This window comes from Symphalangus syndactylus, chromosome Y (genome assembly GCF_028878055.3).
Source record: "Symphalangus syndactylus isolate Jambi chromosome Y, NHGRI_mSymSyn1-v2.1_pri, whole genome shotgun sequence".
Classification (NCBI taxonomy): domain Eukaryota; kingdom Metazoa; phylum Chordata; class Mammalia; order Primates; family Hylobatidae; genus Symphalangus; species Symphalangus syndactylus.
The window spans coordinates 15,914,672-15,933,293 of NC_072448.2; positions in this window are offsets into that span (position 1 = coordinate 15,914,672).

The window sequence follows — 18,622 nt, forward strand, 5'->3', positions numbered from 1 at the left end:
GAATGGAATCGAACAGAATGCCATGGATTGAATTGTTGTGGACTGGAATGGAATAAAAGGGAATGAAATTGCATGGATTGCAATGAAACGTAATGGAGTGGAATGGTATGGAATCGGTTTGAGTGGACTGCAGTGTACAGGAATTATTAAGAAAGGATAGGATTGGAGGGCAATGCAATGGAGAGGAATGTAGTTGAATGGAAATAAACGATATGGAAAGGAATGCAGAGGAGTGTTTTTGCATAGAGTGGTTCCTAGTGGAATGGAATGGAAAGGAGTGTAGTGGAGAGGAGTGGGATGGGAAGGAAGAGAATGGAATGGAGGGGAGTAGAGTAGATTCAATTCAAAAGGAATGACATGGAATGGAATGGAATGGAATGTCGTGGATTTGAGAAGAATGGAATGTAATGCTATGCAACGGAAGGCACTGGAATGGAATGCAATGCAATTGAATGGAATGGAATGGAATGGAATGGAATGGAATGGAATGGAATGGAATGGAATGGAATGGAATGGAATTGAATGGAATGGAATGGAATAGTATGGAATGTAATGGAATCGAACAGAATGCCACGGATTGCATTGGTGTGGACTGTAATGGAGAAAAAGCGAATGAAATGGCATGGAAGGCAATGAAACGGAATGGAGTGGAATGGTTTGGATTCGGATTGAGTAGACAGCAGTATACTGGAATGATTAGGAAAGGATTGGAGTGGAGGGCAGTGGAATGGAGAGATATGTAGTAGAATCGAAATAAAAGATATGGAATGGAATGCAGAGGAGTGGATTTGCATGGAGTGGTTTCCAGTGGAATGGAATGGAAAGGAGTGTAGTGGAGAGGAGTGGGTTGGGAATGAATAGAATGGAGTGGAGGGGAGTAGAGTAGATTCAATTCAAAAGGAATGACATGGAATGGAATGGAATGGAATGCCGTGGATTTGAGTAGAATGGAATGTAATGCTATGCAACGGAAAGCAATGGAATTTAATGCAATGCAATGGAATGGAATGGAATGGAATGGAATGGAATGGAATGGAATGGAATGGAATGGAATGGAATGGAATGGAATGGAACGGAATGGAGTGTAGTGTAGTGTAAAGGAGTAGAATTGAAAGGATTGGAGTAGTGTTTAGGAGAGTGGAACGGATTGGGATAAAAAAGAATGAAGTGGAGTGTAGAGGAGTTTAACGGGAAGGATTGGAATCTCGTGGATTGGAGTGGGTTCAAGTCGAATGGAATGGAATAGAATGGAAAGGAAGGCGTAGGAGAGGATTTCAGGGGAGTGGAGTAGAGTGGAGACGAGTGGAATGTTATGGAATAGAAAGGAAAGGAATGATGTGGAATGCAAATGAATGGAATGAAATGAAAGGGAATAGAATGCAGTGGAAGGTAATGGAACCGAAAGAAATGGAATGGAACGGAATGGAGTGGAGTGAAATGAAGGGCATTGGAATGTAATAGAAAGGAATGGAATGCATTGGGGTGAAATGGAGTGAAGTTGCCTGGAATGGGAAGGAATGGAATAGAGTGGGGTGTTGTTGAGTGCATAAGAGTGTATTCGAGTGGAAAGTAAGGCAATGGAATGGAATGCAGTTGATTGGAGGGGAGGGGATTGGAGTGAAATGGAATGGAATGGAATGGAATGGAATTGAAGGGACGGGAATGGAATGGAATGATATGGATTGCAACTGAAGTGAATGTAGTGGATTGGCATGGAATGGGGGGGAATATAGTGCAGTGTTGTGAATTGGAATAGAACGGTTTGGAGTGGAGTTGCATATAGTGACATGGAATGGAGTGGAATGGAATTGAATGGAGTGGGCTGGAATAGATTGGAATGGAATGGAAGGGAGTCGAGTGGCTTGGAGTGGAAAAGAGTGGATTTGAGTGGAACAGAAAAGAATGTAATGTTATGAAATCGAATGGAAGGGAATGTATTGGAGTGGCGTGTAATGAAATCGAGTTTAATGGAATGGAATGGAAAGGAATGGAACGGAATGAAATGGAAAAGAATACAATGAATCAGAATGGAAAGAACTGAAAAGGAATGAAATGGAGTGGAGTGAAATGTAGCGGAATGTCACAGACTGGAGTGGAGTGGATTGTAGTGGAGTGCAGTGTAATGGAGTGAAAAGAAATGAAATAGAATCGAATTCATTGTATTGGAGAGTAGTGGAATATAATGGAATGGAAGGGACTGCAACGGAATAGAATGCAGTGGATTGGAGAGGAGTGGAGTGGAATGGAAGGGAGTGGAATGCAATACAGTGGATTGGAGTCGAGTGGAATGGAGAGGAAATGAATAAGATGGAAGTGAATGGAATGGAGTGGAATGGAATGCAACGCAACGGAATGGAATGCATTGCTGTGGAGAGGAATGGGAATGATTGGACTGGAACGGAGTGGAATGGCGTAGATTGAATTGGAGTGTAAATTACCAAAATGTAATGAAACATAAGGGCATGGAATGGAAAGGAAAGGAATGCAATGGAATGGAATGGAATGGAATGGAATGGAATGGAATGGAATGGAATGGAATGGAATGGAATGGAATGGAATGGAGTGAAGTGGAGTGCTGTGTAGTGGAATGGACGAGAAAGGAATGGAGTGGAGTGGTGTAGAATTGAAGGGAATGGAATAGAATTTAATATAGTGAATTGGATGTAAATGGTAAGGAATAAAATGGAGTAGAGTATAGAGCATTGGATTGGAGTGGAATGAATTCGATTAGAATGGAATGAAATTGAATTTGGTGGATTTGAATCGAGGGCTTCAGAGTGGAATGGAAAAAATGGAACAGATTGAAATTAAATGGAATGGAATGGAGCGGAGTGGAGTGCAATGTGGAGGAATGGAATGGAGTGGAGTGGTGTGAAGTGGTGTGAAGTGGAGTAGAATGGATTGGAGTGGAAAGTAATTGAATGGATTGTAATGCAGTGGATTGTATTGTAAAGGAGTGAAGTGGAAGGAGTGAAGTGGAATAGGATGCAATGGAATGGAAAAGAATGGAGTGGAATGCAATTGTATGTAATGGAATGAAATGTAATGGAAAGGAGAGTAATGAAATAAAAAGTGACGGAATGGAATGTATCGGAGTGGAGTGCAGTTGGAGGAAGAGAGTAAAAAGGAATGAAGTGCAGTGAAATGGAGTGGAATCTAACTCAATGGAATGGAATGCAGGCTAATGGACAGTAATGGGAAGGAATGGGGTGGAGTGCAGTGGATTACAATGGATTAGAACAGATTCGAGTGGAATTGAATCTAACAGAAAAGAATGGATTGGAATGGAATGGAATGGAATGCAGTGGATTGGAAAGAGATTGAAAGTAATGGAGTGCAGTGGATTGGAGTGGAGCAGAGTGGATCCGAGAAGAAAAGAATGAAATCGAGTGGAGTGGAATGGAATGGAATGAAAAGCACTGGAGAGGAGTGGATTTCAGTGGAATGGAATGGAATGGACTGGAATGGACTGGAATGGAATGGAATGGAATGGAATGGAATGGAATGGAATGGAATGGAATCGAACAGAATGCCATGGAGTGCATTTTTGTGGACTGGAATGGAATAAAAGGGAATGAAATGGCATGGAATGCAATGAAACTTAATGGAGTGGAATGGTAGGGAAAAGGTTTGAGTGGACTGCAGTGTACAGGAATTATTAAGAAAGAATAGGAGTGGAGGGCAATGGAATGGAGAGGAATCTAGTTGAATGGAAAGAAACGACATGGTAAGGAATGCAGAGGAGTGCATTTGCAAGGAGTGGTTTCGTGTGGAATGGAATGGAAAGAAGTGTAGTTTAGAGGAGTGGGATGGGAATGAATAGAATGGAGTGGATGGGAGGAGAGTAGATTCAATTCAAAGGAATGACATGAAGTGGAATGGAATGCAGTGGATTTGAGTAGAATGGAATGTAAATGTATGCAAAGGAAGACACTGCAATGAAATGCAGTGCAATGGAATGGAATGTAATGGAAAGGAATGGAATGGAATGGAATGGAATGGAATGGAATGGAATGGAATGGAATGGAATGGAATGGAATGGAATCGAACAGAATGCCACGGATTGCATTGGTGTGGACTGGAATGGAAAAAAAGCGAATGAAATGGCATGGAAGGCAATGAAAAGGAATGGAGTGGAATGGTTTGCATTCGGATTGAGTAGACAGCAGTATACTGGAATGATTAAGAAAGGATTGGAGTGGAGGGCAGTGGAATGGAGAGGTATGTAGTAGAATCGAAATAAAAGATATGGAATGGAATGCAGAGGAGTGGATTTGCATGGAGTGGTTTCGAGTGGAATGGCATGGAAAGGAGTGTAGTGGAGAGGAGAGGGATGTTAATGAATAGAATGGAGTGGAGGGTAGTAGAGTAGATTCAATTCAAAAGGAATGACATGGAATGGAATGGAATGGAATGCCGTGGATTTGAGTAGAATGTAATGTAATTCTATGCAACGGAAGGCACTGGAATGGAATGCAATGCAATGGAATGGAATGGAAGGGAATGAAATGGAAGGGAACGGAATATAATAGAATGGAATGGAATGGAATGGAATGGAATGGAATGGAATGGAATGGAATGGAATGGAGTGGAATGGAATGGAATGGAATGGAATGGAGTGGAATGGAATGGAATGGAATGGAATGGAGTGGAATGGAATGGAATGGAACGGAGTGTAGTGTAGTGTAAAGGAGTAGAATATAAAGTAGTGGAGTAGTGTTTAGGAGAGTGGAACGTATTGGAATAAAAAAGAATGTAGTGGAGTGTAGAGGAGTTTAATGGGAAGGATTGGAATCTTGTGGAGTGGAGTGGGTTCAAGTCGAATGGAATGGAATAGAATGGAAAGGAAGGCATAGGAGTGGATTTCAGGGGAGTGGAGTAGAGTGGAGACGAATGGAAGGTTATGGAATGGAAAGGAAAGGAATGATGTGGAATGAAATGAATGGAATGAAATGAAAGGGAATAGAATGCAGTGGAAGGTAATGGAACCGAAAGAAATGGAATGGAACGGAATGGAGTGGAGTGAAATGAAGGGCATTGGAATGTAATAGAAAGGAATGGAATGCATTGGGGTGAAATGGAGTGAAGTTGCCTGGAATGGGAAGGAATGGAATAGAGTGGGGTGTTGTTGAGTGCATAAGAGTGTATTCGAGTGGAAAGTAAGGCAATGGAATGGAATGCAGTGGATTGGAGGGGAGGGGATTGGAGTGAAATGGAATGGAATGGAATGGAATGGAATTGAAGGGACGGGAATGGAATGGAATGATATGGATTGCAACTGAAGTGAATGTAGTGGAATGGCATGGAATGGGGGGGACTAGAGTGCAGTGTTGTGAATTGGAATAGAACGGTTTGGAGTGGAGTTGCATATAGTGACATGGAATGGAGTGGAATGGAATTGAATGGAGTGGGCTGGAATAGATTGGAATGGAATGGAAGGGAGTCGAGTGGCTTGGAGTGGAAAAGAGTGGATTTGAGTGGAACAGAAAAGAATGTAATGTTATGAAATCGAATGGAAGGGAATGTATTGGAGTGGCGTGTAATGAAATCGAGTTTAATTTAATGGAATGGAATGGAATGGAATGGAATGGAATGGAATGGAATGGAATGGAATGGAATGGAATGGAATGGAATGGAACGGAATGAAATGGAAAAGAATACAATGAATCAGAATGGAAAGAACTGAAAAGGAATGAAATGGAGTGGAGTGAAATGTAGAGGAATATCACAGACTGGAGTGGAGTGGATTGTAGTGGAGTGCAGTGTAATGGAGTGAAAAGAAATGAAATAGAATCGAATTCATTGTATTGGAGAGTAGTGGAATATAATGGAATGGAAGGGACTGCAACGGAATAGAATGCAGTGGATTGGAGAGGAGTGGAGTGGAATGGAAGGGAGTGGAATGCAATACAGTGGATTGGAGTCGAGTGGAATGGAGAGGAAATGAATAAGATGGAAGTGAATGGAATGGAGTGGAATGGAATGCAACGCAACGGAATGGAATGCATTGCTGTGGAGAGGAATGGGAATGATTGGACTGGAACGGAGTGGAATGGCGTAGATTGAATTCGAGTGTAAATTACCAAAATGTAATGAAACATAAGGGCATGGAATGGAAAGGAAAGGAATGGAATGGAATGGAATGGAATGGAATGGAATGGAATGGAATGGAATGGAGTGAAGTGGAGTGCTGTGTAGTGGAATGGATGAGAAAGGAATGGAGTGGAGTGGAGTAGAATTGAAGGGAATTGAATAGAATTTAATATAGTGAATTGGATGTAAATGGTAAGGAATAAAATGGAGTAGAGTAGAGAGCATTGGATTGGAGTGGAGTGAATTCGATTAGAATGGAATGAAATTGAATTTGGTGGATTTGAATCGAGGGCTTCAGAGTGGAATGGAAAAAATGGAACAGATTGAAATTAAATGGAATGGAATGGAGCGGAGTGGAGTGCAATGTGGAGGAATGGAATGGCGTGGAGTGGGGTGAAATGGTGTGAAGTGGAGTAGAATGGATTGGAGTGGAAAGTAATTGAATGGATTGTAATGCAGTGGATTGTATTGTAAAGGAGTGAAGTGGAAGGAGTGAAGTGGAATAGGATGCAATGGAAGGGAAAAGAATGGAGTGGAATGCAATTGTATGTAATGGAATGAAATGTAATGGAAAGGAGAGTAATGAAATAAAAAGTGACGGAATGGAATGTAGCGGAGTGGAGTGCAGTTGGAGGAATAGAGTAAAAAGGAATGAAGTGCAGTGAAATGGAGTGGAATCTAACTCAATGGAATGGAATGCAGGCTAATGGACAGTAATGGGAAGGAATGGGGTGGAGTGCAGTGGATTACAGTGGATTAGAAGAGATTCGAGTGGAATTGAATCTAACAGAAAAGAATGGATTGGAATGGAATGGAATGGAATTCAGTGGATTGGAAAGAGATTGAAAGTAACGGAGTGCAGTGGATTGGAGTGGAGCAGAGTGGATCCGAGTAGAAAAGAATGAAATCGAGTGGAGTGGAATGGAATGGAATGAAAAGCACTGGAGAGGAGTGGATTTCAGTGGAATGGACTGGAATGGACTGGAATGGACTGGAATGGAATGGAATGGAATGGAATTTAATGGAATGGAATGGAATGGAATGGAATGGAATGGAATGGAATGGAATGGAATCGAACAGAATGCCATGGAGTGCATTTTTGTTGACTGGAATTGAATAAAAGGGAATGAATTGGCATGGAATGCAATGAAACTTAATGGAGTGGAATGGTAGGGAAAAGGTTTGAGTGGACTGCAGTGTACAGCAATTATTAAGAAAGGATAGGAGTGGAGGGCAATGGAATGGAGAGGAATGTAGTTGAATGGAAATAAACGACATGGTAAGGAATGCAGAGGAGTGCATTTGCAAGGAGTGGTTTCGTGTGGAATGGAATGGAAAGAAGTGTAGTTTAGAGGAGTGGGATGGGAATGAATAGAATGGAGTGGATGGGAGGAGAGTAGATTCAATTCACAGGAATGACATGAAGTGGAATGGAATGCAGTGGATTTGAGTAGAATGGAATGTAAATGTATGCAAAGGAAGACACTGCAATGAAATGCAGTGCAATGGAATGGAATGTAATGGAATGGAATGGAATGGAATGGAATGGAATGGAATTGAATGGAATGGAATCGAACAGAATGCCACGGATTGCATTGGTGTGGACTGGAATGGAAAAAAAGCGAATGAAATGGCATGGAAGGCAATGAAAATGAATGGAGTGGAATGGTTTGCATTCGGATTGAGTAGACAGCAGTATACTGGAATGATTAAGAAAGGATTGGAGTGGAGGGCAGTGGAATGGAGAGGTATGTAGTAGAATCGAAATAAAAGATATGGAATGGAATGCAGAGGAGTGGATTTGCATGGAGTGGTTTCGAGTGGAATGGAATGGAAAGGAGTGTAGTGGAGAGGAGAGGGATGTTAATGAATAGAATGGAGTGGAGGGGAGTAGAGTAGATTCAATTCAGAAGGAATGACATGGAATGGAATGGAATGGAATGCCGTGGATTTGAGTAGAATGTAATGTAATTCTATGCAACGGAAGGCACTGGAATGGAATGCAATGCAATGGAATGGAATGGAAGGGAATGAAATGGAAGGGAAGGGAATATAATGGAATGGAATGGAATGGAATGGAATGGAATGGAATGGAATGGAATGGAATGGAATGGAATGGAATGGAATGGAATGGAATGGAATGTAATGGAGTGGAATGGAATGGAATGGAACGGAGTGTAGTGTAGTGTAAAGGAGTAGAATATAATGTAGTGGAGTAGTGTTTAGGAGAGTGGAACATATTGGAATAAAAAAGAATGTAGTGGAGTGTAGAGGAGTTTAATGGGAAGGATTGGAATATCGTGGAGTGGAGTGGGTTCAAGTCGAATGGAATGGAATAGAATAGAAAGGAAGGCATAGGAGTAGATTTCAGGGGAGTGGAGTAGAGTGGAGACGAATGGAATGTTATGGAATGGAAAGGAAAGAATGATGTGGAATGAAATGAATGGAATGAAATGAAAGTGAATAGAATGCAGTGGAAGGTAATGGAACCGAAAGAAATGGAATGGAACGGAATGGAGTGGAGTGAAATGAAGGGCATTGGAATGTAATAGAAAGGAATGGAATGCAATGGGTTGAAATGGAGTGAAGTTGAGAAGAATGGGAAGGAATGGAATAGAGTGGGGTGTTGTTGAGTGCATAAGAGTGTATTCGAGTGGAAAGTAAGGCAATGAAAAGGAATGCAGTTGATTGGAGTGGAGGGGAGTGGAGTGGAATGGCATGGAATGGAATGGAATTGAAGGGAAGGGAATGGAATGGAATGATATGGATTGCAACTGAAATGAATGTAGTGTAATGGCATGGAATGGGGGGGACTAGAGTGCAGTGTTGTGAATTGTAATAGAACGGTTTGGAGTGGAGTTGCATATAGTGACATGGAATGGAGTGCAATGGAATGGAATGGAGTGGAGTGGAATAGATTGGAATGGAATGGAAGGGAGTCGAGTGGTTTGGAGTGGAAAAGAGTGGATTTGAGTGGAACAGAAAAGAAGGTAATGTTATGAAATCAAATAGAAGAGAATGTATTGGAGTGGCGTGTAATGAAATCGAGTTTAATGGAATGGAATGGAGAGCATTGGAATGGAATGGAATGGAATGGAATGGAATGGAATGGAATGGAATGGAATGGAATGGAATGGAATGGAATGGAATGGAATGGAATCGAACAGAATGCCATGGATTGAATTGTTGTGGACTGGAATGGAATAAAAGGGAATGAAATTGCATGGATTGCAATGAAACGTAATGGAGTGGAATGGTATGGAATCGGTTTGAGTGGACTGCAGTGTACAGGAATTATTAAGAAAGGATAGGATTGGAGGGCAATGCAATGGAGAGGAATGTAGTTGAATGGAAATAAACGATATGGAAAGGAATGCAGAGGAGTGTTTTTGCATAGAGTGGTTCCTAGTGGAACGGAATGGAAAGGAGTGTAGTGGAGAGGAGTGGGATGGGAAGGAAGAGAATGGAATGGAGGGGAGTAGAGTAGATTCAATTCAAAAGGAATGACATGGAATGGAATGGAATGGAATGTCGTGGATTTGAGAAGAATGGAATGTAATGCTATGCAACGGAAGGCACTGGAATGGAATGCAATGCAATTGAATGGAATGGAATGGAATGGAATGGAATGGAATGGAATGGAATGGAATGGAATGGAATTGAATGGAATGGAATGGAATAGTATGGAATGTAATGGAATCGAACAGAATGCCACGGATTGCATTGGTGTGGACTGTAATGGAGAAAAAGCGAATGAAATGGCATGGAAGGCAATGAAACGGAATGGAGTGGAATGGTTTGGATTCGGATTGAGTAGACAGCAGTATACTGGAATGATTAGGAAAGGATTGGAGTGGAGGGCAGTGGAATGGAGAGATATGTAGTAGAATCGAAATAAAAGATATGGAATGGAATGCAGAGGAGTGGATTTGCATGGAGTGGTTTCCAGTGGAATGGAATGGAAAGGAGTGTAGTGGAGAGGAGTGGGTTGGGAATCAATAGAATGGAGTGGAGGGGAGTAGAGTAGATTCAATTCAAAAGGAATGACATGGAATGGAATGGAATGGAATGCCGTGGATTTGAGTAGAATGGAATGTAATGCTATGCAACGGAAAGCACTGGAATTTAATGCAATGGAATGGAATGGAATGGAATGGAATGGAATGGAATGGAATGGAATGGAATGGAATGGAATGGAATGGAATGGAATGGAACGGAATGGAGTGTAGTGTAGTGTAAAGGAGTAGAATTGAAAGGATTGGAGTAGTGTTTAGGAGAGTGGAACGGATTGGGATAAAAAAGAATGAAGTGGAGTGTAGAGGAGTTTAACGGGAAGGATTGGAATCTCGTGGATTGGAGTGGGTTCAAGTCGAATGGAATGGAATAGAATGGAAAGGAAGGCGTAGGAGAGGATTTCAGGGGAGTGGAGTAGAGTGGAGACGAGTGGAATGTTATGGAATAGAAAGGAAAGGAATGATGTGGAATGCAAATGAATGGAATGAAATGAAAGGGAATAGAATGCAGTGGAAGGTAATGGAACCGAAAGAAATGGAATGGAACGGAATGGAGTGGAGTGAAATGAAGGGCATTGGAATGTAATAGAAAGGAATGGAATGCATTGGGGTGAAATGGAGTGAAGTTGCCTGGAATGGGAAGGAATGGAATAGAGTGGGGTGTTGTTGAGTGCATAAGAGTGTATTCGAGTGGAAAGTAAGGCAATGGAATGGAATGCAGTTGATTGGAGGGGAGGGGATTGGAGTGAAATGGAATGGAATGGAATGGAATGGAATTGAAGGGACAGGAATGGAATGGAATGATATGGATTGCAACTGAAGTGAATGTAGTGGATTGGCATGGAATGGGGGGGAATATAGTGCAGTGTTGTGAATTGGAATAGAACGGTTTGGAGTGGAGTTGCATATAGTGACATGGAATGGAGTGGAATGGAATTGAATGGAGTGGGCTGGAATAGATTGGAATGGAATGGAAGGGAGTCGAGTGGCTTGGAGTGGAAAAGAGTGGATTTGAGTGGAACAGAAAAGAATGTAATGTTATGAAATCGAATGGAAGGGAATGTATTGGAGTGGCGTGTAATGAAATCGAGTTTAATGGAATGGAATGGAAAGGAATGGAACGGAATGAAATGGAAAAGAATACAATGAATCAGAATGGAAAGAACTGAAAAGGAATGAAATGGAGTGGAGTGAAATGTAGCGGAATGTCACAGACTGGAGTGGAGTGGATTGTAGTGGAGTGCAGTGTAATGGAGTGAAAAGAAATGAAATAGAATCGAATTCATTGTATTGGAGAGTAGTGGAATATAATGGAATGGAAGGGACTGCAACGGAATAGAATGCAGTGGATTGGAGAGGAGTGGAGTGGAATGGAAGGGAGTGGAATGCAATACAGTGGATTGGAGTCGAGTGGAATGGAGAGGAAATGAATAAGATGGAAGTGAATGGAATGGAGTGGAATGGAATGCAACGCAACGGAATGGAATGCATTGCTGTGGAGAGGAATGGGAATGATTGGACTGGAACGGAGTGGAATGGCGTAGATTGAATTGGAGTGTAAATTACCAAAATGTAATGAAACATAAGGGCATGGAATGGAAAGGAAAGGAATGCAATGGAATGGAATGGAATGGAATGGAATGGAATGGAATGGAATGGAATGGAATGGAATGGAATGGAGTGAAGTGGAGTGCTGTGTAGTGGAATGGACGAGAAAGGAATGGAGTGGAGTGGTGTAGAATTGAAGGGAATGGAATAGAATTTAATATAGTGAATTGGATGTAAATGGTAAGGAATAAAATGGAGTAGAGTAGAGAGCATTGGATTGGAGTGGAATGAATTCGATTAGAATGGAATGAAATTGAATTTGGTGGATTTGAATCGAGGGCTTCAGAGTGGAATGGAAAAAATGGAACAGATTGAAATTAAATGGAATGGAATGGAGCGGAGTGGAGTGCAATGTGGAGGAATGGAATGGAGTGGAGTGGTGTGAAGTGGTGTGAAGTGGAGTAGAATGGATTGGAGTGGAAAGTAATTGAATGGATTGTAATGCAGTGGATTGTATTGTAAAGGAGTGAAGTGGAAGGAGTGAAGTGGAATAGGATGCAATGGAAGGGAAAAGAATGGAGTGGAATGCAATTGTATGTAATGGAATGAAATGTAATGGAAAGGAGAGTAATGAAATAAAAAGTGACGGAATGGAATGTATCGGAGTGGAGTGCAGTTGGAGGAAGAGAGTAAAAAGGAATGAAGTGCAGTGAAATGGAGTGGAATCTAACTCAATGGAATGGAATGCAGGCTAATGGACAGTAATGGGAAGGAATGGGGTGGAGTGCAGTGGATTACAATGGATTAGAACAGATTCGAGTGGAATTGAATCTAACAGAAAAGAATGGATTGGAATGGAATGGAATGGAATGCAGTGGATTGGAAAGAGATTGAAAGTAATGGAGTGCAGTGGATTGGAGTGGAGCAGAGTGGATCCGAGAAGAAAAGAATGAAATCGAGTGGAGTGGAATGGAATGGAATGAAAAGCACTGGAGAGGAGTGGATTTCAGTGGTATGGAATGGAATGGACTGGAATGGACTGGAATGGAATGGAATGGAATGGAATGGAATGGAATGGAATGGAATGGAATGGAATGGAATGGAATCGAACAGAATGCCATGGAGTGCATTTTTGTGGACTGGAATGGAATAAAAGGGAATGAAATGGCATGGAATGCAATGAAACTTAATGGAGTGGAATGGTAGGGAAAAGGTTTGAGTGGACTGCAGTGTACAGGAATTATTAAGAAAGGATAGGAGTGGAGGGCAATGGAATGGAGAGGAATGTAGTTGAATGGAAATACACGACATGGTAAGGAATGCAGAGGAGTGCATTTGCAAGGAGTGGTTTCGTGTGGAATGGAATGGAAAGAAGTGTAGTTTAGAGGAGTGGGATGGGAATGAATAGAATGGAGTGGATGGGAGGAGAGTAGATTCAATTCAAAGAATGACATGAAGTGGAATGGAATGCAGTGGATTTGAGTAGAATGGAATGTAAATGTATGCAAAGGAAGACACTGCAATGAAATGCAGTGCAATGGAATGGAATGGAATGGAATGGAATGGAATGGAATGGAATGGAATGGAATGGAATGGAATGGAATGGAATGGAATCGAACAGAATGCCACGGATTGCATTGGTGTGGACTGGAATGGAAAAAAAGCGAATGAAATGGCATGGAAGGCAATGAAAAGGAATGGAGTGGAATGGTTTGCATTCGGATTGAGTAGACAGCAGTATACTGGAATGATTAAGAAAGGATTGGAGTGGAGGGCAGTGGAATGGAGAGGTATGTAGTAGAATCGAAATAAAAGATATGGAATGGAATGCAGAGGAGTGGATTTGCATGGAGTGGTTTCGAGTGGAATGGAATGGAAAGGAGTGTAGTGGAGAGGAGAGGGATGTTAATGAATAGAATGGAGTGGAGGGGAGTAGAGTAGATTCAAATCAAAAGGAATGACATGGAATGGAATGGAATGGAATGCCGTGGATTTGAGTAGAATGGAATGTAATTCTATGCAACGGAAGGCACTGGAATGGAATGCAATGCAATGGAATGGAATGGAAGGGAATGAAATGGAAGGGAAGGGAATATAATGGAATGGAATGGAATGGAATGGAATGGAATGGAATGGAATGGAATGGAATGGAATGGAATGGAGTGGAATGGAATGGAATGGAACGGAGTGTAATGTAGTGTAAAGGAGTAGAATATAAAGTAGTGGAGTAGTGTTTAGGAGAGTGGAACGTATTTGAATAAAAATGAATGTAGTGGAGTGTAGAGGAGTTTAATGGGAAGGATTGGAATATCGTGGAGTGGAGTGGGTTCAAGTCGAATGGAATGGAATAGAATAGAAAGGAAGGCATAGGAGTAGATTTCAGGGGAGTGGAGTAGAGTGGAGACGAATGGAGTGTTATGGAATGGAAAGGAATGGAATGATGTGGAATGAAATGAATGGAATGAAATGAAAGTGAATTAAATGCAGTGGAAGGTAATGGAACCGAAAGAAATGGAATGGAACGGAATGGAGTGGAGTGAAATGAAGGGCATTGGAATGTAATAGAAAGGAATGGAATGCAATGGGTTGAAATGGAGTGAAGTTGAGAAGAATGGGAAGGAATGGAATAGAGTGGGGTGTTGTTGAGTGCATAAGAGTGTATTCGAGTGGAAAGTAAGGCAATGGAAAGGAATGCAGTTGATTGGAGTGGAGGGGAGTGGAGTGGAATGGCATGGAATGGAATGGAATTGAAGGGAAGGGAATGGAATGGAATGATATGGATTGCAACTGAAATGAATGTAGTGGAATGGCATGGAATGGGGGGGACTAGAGTGCAGTGTTGTGAATTGGAATAGAACGGTTTGGAGTGGAGTTGCATATAGTGACATGGAATGGAGTGCAATGGAATGGAATGGAGTGGAGTGGAATAGATTGAAATGGAATGGAAGGGAGTCGAGTGGTTTGGAGTGGAAAAGAGTGGATTTGAGTGGAACAGAAAAGAAGGTAATGTTATGAAATCAAATGGAAGAGAATGTATTGGAGTGGCGTGTAATGAAATCGAGTTTAATGGAATGGAATGGAGAGCATTGGAATGGAATGTAATGGAATGGAATGGAATGGAATGGAATGGAATGGAATGGAATGGAATGGAATGGAATGGAATGGAATCGAACAGAATGCCATGGATTGAATTGTTGTGGACTGGAATGGAATAAAAGGGAATGAAATTGCATGGATTGCAATGAAACGTAATGGAGTGGAATGGTATGGAATCGGTTTGAGTGGACTGCAGTGTACAGGAATTATTAAGAAAGGATAGGATTGGAGGGCAATGCAATGGAGAGGAATGTAGTTGAATGGAAATAAACGATATGGAAAAGAATGCAGAGGAGTGTTTTTGCATAGAGTGGTTCCTAGTGGAATGGAATGGAAAGGAGTGTAGTGGAGAGGAGTGGGATGGGAAGGAAGAGAATGGAATGGAGGGGAGTAGAGTAGATTCAATTCAAAAGGAATGACATGGAATGGAATCGAAAGGAATGTCGTGGATTTGAGAAGATTGGAATGTAATGCTATGCAACGGAAGGCACTGGAATGGAATGCAATGCAATTGAATGGAATGGAATGGAATGGAATTGAATGGAATTAAATGGAATGGAATGGAATTGAATGGAATGGAATGCAATGGAATGGAATGGTATGGAATGTAATGGAATCGAACAGAATGCCACGGATTGCATTGGTGTGGACTGGAATGGAGAAAAAGCGAATGAAATGTCATGGAACTCAATGAAACGGAATGGAGTGGAATGGTTTGGATTCGGATTGAGTAGACAGCAGTATACTGGAATAATTAGGAAAGGATTGGAGTGGAGGGCAGTGGAATGGAGAGATATGTAGTAGAATCGAAATAAAAGATATGGAATGGAATGCAGAGGAGTGGATTTGCATGGAGTGGTTTCCAGTGGAATGGAATGGAAAGGAGTGTAGTGGAGAGGAGTGGGTTGGGAATGAATAGAATGGAGTGGAGGGGAGTAGAGTAGATTCAATTCAAAAGGAATGACATGGAATGGAATGGAATGGAATGCCGTGGATTTGAGTAGAATGGAATGTAATGCTATGCAACGGAAAGCACTGGAATGGAATGCAATGCAATTGAATGGAATGGAATGGAATGGAATGGAATGGAATGGAATGGAATGGAATGGAATGGAATGGAATGGAACGGAACGGAATGGAGTGTAGTGTAGTGTAAAGGAGTAGAATGGAAAGGATTGGAGTAGTGTTTAGGAGAGTGGAACGGATTGGGATAAAAAAGAATGGAGTGGAGTGTAGAGGAGTTTAACGGGAAGGATTGGAATCTCGTGGATTGGAGTGGGTTCAAGTCGAATGGAATGGAATAGAATGGAAATGAAGGCATAGGAGAGGATTTCAGGGGAGTGGAGTAGAGTGGAGACGAGTGGAATGTTATGGAATAGAAAGGAAAGGAATGATGTGGAATGCAAATTAATGGATTGAAATGAAAGGGAATAGAATGCAGTGGAAGGTAATGGAACCGAAAGAAATGGAATGGAACGGAATGGAGTGGAGTGAAATGAAGGGCATTGGAATGTAATAGAAAGGAATGTAATGCATTGGGGTGAAATGGAGTGAAGTTGCCTGGAATGGGAAGGAATGGAATAGAGTGGGGTGTTGTTGAGTGCATAAGAGTGTATTCGAGTGGAAAGTAAGGCAATGGAATGGAATGCAGTGGATTGGAGTGGAGGGGAGAGGAGTGAAATGGAATGGAATGGAATGGAATGGAATTGAAGGGAAGGGAATGGAATGGAATGATATGGATTGCAACTGAAGTGAATGTAGTGGAATGGCATGGAATGGGGGGGACTAGAGTGCAGTGTTGTGAATTGGAATAGAACGGTTTGGAGTGGAGTTGCATATAGTGACATGGAATGGAGTTGAATGGAATTGAGTGGAGTGGGCTGGAATAGATTGGAATGGAATGGAAGGGAGTCGAGTGGCTTGGAGTGGAAAAGAGTGGATTTGAGTGGAACAGAAAAGAATGTAATGTTATGAAATCGAATGGAAGGGAATGTATTGGAGTGGCGTGTAATGAAATCGCGTTTAATGGAATGGAATGGAATGGAATGGAATGGAATGGAATGGAATGGAATGGAATGGAACGGAATGAAATGGAAAAGAATACAATGAATCAGAATGGAAAGAACTGAAAAGGAATGAAATGGAGTGGAGTGAAATGTAGCGGAATGTCACAGACTGGAGTGGAGTGGATTGTAGTGGAGTGCAGTGTAATGGAGTGAAAAGCAATGAAATAGAATAGAATTCATTGTATTGGAGAGTAGTGGAATATAATGGAATGGAAGGGACTGCAACGGAATAGAATGCAGTGGATTGGAGAGGAGTGGAGTGGAATGGAAGGGAGTGGAATGCAATACAGTGGATTGGAGTCGAGTGGAATGGAGAGGAAATGAATAAGATGGAAGTGAATGGAATGGAGTGGAATGGAATGCAACGCAACGGAATGGAATGCATTGCTGTGGAGAGGAATGGGAATGATTGGACTGGAACGGAGTGGAATAGCGTAGATTGAATTCGAGTGTAAATTACCAAAATGTAATGAAACATAAGGGCATGGAATGGAAAGGAAAGTAATGGAATGTAATGGATTGGAATGGAATGGAATGGAATGGAATGGAATGGAATGGAATGGAATGGAATGGAATGGAGTGAAGTGGAGTGCTGTGTAGTGGAATGGATGAGAAAGGAATGGAGTGGAGTGGAGTAGAATTGAAGGGAATGGAATAGAATTTAATATAGTGAATTGGATGTAAATGATAAGGAATAAAATGGAGTAGAGTAGAGAGCATTGGATTGGAGTGGAGTGAATTCGATTAGAATGGAATGAAATTGAATTTGGTGGATTTGAATCGAGGGCTTCAGAGTGGAATGGAAAAAATGGAACAGATTGAAATTAAATGGAATGGAATGGAGCGGAGTGGAGTGCAATGTGGAGGAATGGAATGGAGTGGAGTGGTGTGAACTGGTGTGAAGTGGACTAGAATGGATTGGAGTGGAAAGTAATTGAATGGAATGAAATGCAGTGGATTGTATTGTAAAGGAGTGAAGTGGAAGGAGTGAAGTGGAATAGGATGCAATGGAAGGGAAAAGAATGGAGTGGAATGCAATTGTATGTAATGGAATGAAATGTAATGGAAAGGAGAGTAATGAAATAAAAAGTGACGGAATGGAATGTAGCGGAGTGGAGTGCAGTTGGAGGAAGAGAGTAAAAAGGAATGAAGTGCAGTGAAATGGAGTGGAATCTAACTCAATGGAATGGAATGCAGGCTAATGGACAGTAATGGGAAGGAATGGGGTGGAGTGCAGTGGATTACAGTGGATTAGAACAGATTCGAGTGGAATTGAATCTAACAGAAAAGAATGGATTGGAATGGAATGGAATGGAATGCAGTGGATTGGAAAGAGATTGAAAGTAATGGAGTGCAGTGGATTGGAGTGGAGCAGAGTGGATCCGAGTAGAAAAGAATGAAATCGAGTGGAGTGGAATGGAATGGAATGAAAAGCACTGGAGAGGAGTGGATTTCAGTGGAATGGAATGGAATGGACTAGAATGGACTGGAATGGAATGGAATGGAATGGAATGGAATGGAATGGAATGGAATGGAATGGAATGGAATGGAATCGAACAGAATGCCATGGAGTGCATTTTTGTGGACTGGAATGGAATAAAAGGGAATGAAATGGCATGGAATGCAATGAAACGTAATGGAGTGTAATGGTATTGAATCGGTTTGAGTGGACTCCAGTGCACAGGAATTATTAAGAAAGGATAGGAGTGGAGGGCAGGGGAATGGGGAGGAATGTAGTGGAATGGAAATAAACGATATGGAAAGGAATGCAGAGGAGTGTATTTGCATGGAGTGGTTCCTAGTGGA